Raw genomic sequence first — 1828 nt, 5'->3', positions numbered from 1 at the left:
CAGAAGGCAGGGGAGACCATGTCTTTTTTTTTGGCCACTTCATTTTTGACCTGCTTAATCTTCCCAGATCTCCCCTTTTATGAGACTATTTGGTTAATATGTAGAGGGTAGACATCTTGCACTAAATTCCAGCTTACACTGCCTTCCTTTCTATTTAATTATTTAACTTCCTGTTTATTTTATGTTTAACATTGAAACTAAGTTATATTAACCTTTTAGGTTATTTGTGAACCTGTGATTATTGAAGAGGATTTTTGTTTGTTTTGTTGTTGTTGTTTTGTACTGGGAATCAAACAGCACTTTGTGCTTGCCAGGCAGGCACTGTGCCACTGAGCTGTATCCCCAGCCAATAATTGATAATGTAGTGTACACTTTCATTTGTTTACCTGGAAAGCTCTAATTCGAATCTCTTATATTTATTAGAGGGTTTTTTTGGGCACTTCAAGTTATGTAATTCTCTGTACTTAGTATTAATACGTCTCCTACTGTGTGGGTTTAAAGTCCACCTGAGTTGGCATTAGTCCCCACTTGCTTCATAAGGGATTTGGCAGTAAAAGTGATCACTTGAATACTGGCCCCAGAGAGGATCATAGAACTAGGAGTATTTTCACACTTGATCATAGCCAAAAGACTGAGAAGCACTTTAGAAATGTTTTCAGGACAGCTAAACCTTAACAAAATGAGGGAGCAAAAAAATCTTAAAGCTGCAGATAGAGACTAATTACAAGTATCGCTTGGTCTAGAGCCAGTAGGCTGGCAGTCTACCCTTTAACAAGATTTATTCACAAACAACTGTATTGAAAAAAACTTTGTATAGATTGGTCATATGTGAAAATTTCATTTGTTGTAATACAAGGGATTATATCCAGGACCTTCACCATGAGCTATAACCCCAGTCCTTTTTTAAAGACAAGCTCTTGCTAAATTGCCTCGGTTGAGCTCAGACTCCTGATCTTTTCTTAGCCTCCCAGAATGACAGGATTACAGGCATGCCCACCTGCCTGGTTTTTGGGGTGGTTTTTTTGTTGTTGTTGTTAGTTTTGCTCTTGTTTTTTGAGATAGCATTTCACATGTAGTTCAGGTTTGCCTTGAACTTACAGTGTAGTCCAGGCTGGTCTCAAATTCATGGCTCCATCTCCTGAGTGCTGGGATTACAGGAGAGAGAGCACTACGTTCTTTATCTTGTTTTTTGGTATGGTACTGGGAATATAACCCAGGGCTTCATACATGCTGAGCAAGTGCTCTACCACTGAGCAGTATCTAAATATATATTTTAAAGATTTTTCTGTCTCCTCTAAATTGAAAGTTATCCTCTTTACACTTAAACTATATTCATTGGAAAGAATATTTGTTTAGTGATACTGGGGCTTGAACCCAAGGCTTTCACGCACACACAACCCCATCCCCTTTGGAGTCTTGCCCATGTTGTGTGTTGTTTTTTTTTTTTTAATGGCAGAAGGAAATTTTTTTTTTGGGGGGGGGGGCAGCCTCAAGATGCCTTCAGGGCATTTCTGGTTTGACGTGAGTATCTGGGTTCCAACCACAGCATCCTGAGCCTGACTGCTTTGTTTAAGCAGGCACTTAAACAACTGAGCTGATGGGCAGGACCCCAAGTTGCCCATGTTGAGCTTGAACTTGCATTACAATCTTCTGCCTCAATCTCCCAATCTCCCAGAATATTGGGGTTACGGTAGTAGTTTTCTAACTTAGCTTTTAAAAGCAATGAACATGAATTTAAATATAATTGAAAATTTTTAAGAAAATAATGATAAAAAATTGAAGTGTGTTATAGGAAACATATGGTCACCTCTTTTTTTTTTTTTTTTTT

Source organism: Octodon degus, unplaced genomic scaffold, assembly GCF_000260255.1.
Source record: "Octodon degus isolate 3935 unplaced genomic scaffold, OctDeg1.0 scaffold00131, whole genome shotgun sequence".
Taxonomy (NCBI): Eukaryota; Metazoa; Chordata; class Mammalia; order Rodentia; family Octodontidae; genus Octodon; species Octodon degus.
The sequence above is the reverse complement of the archived record's forward strand: the minus strand, read 5'-3'. Positions refer to the sequence as shown.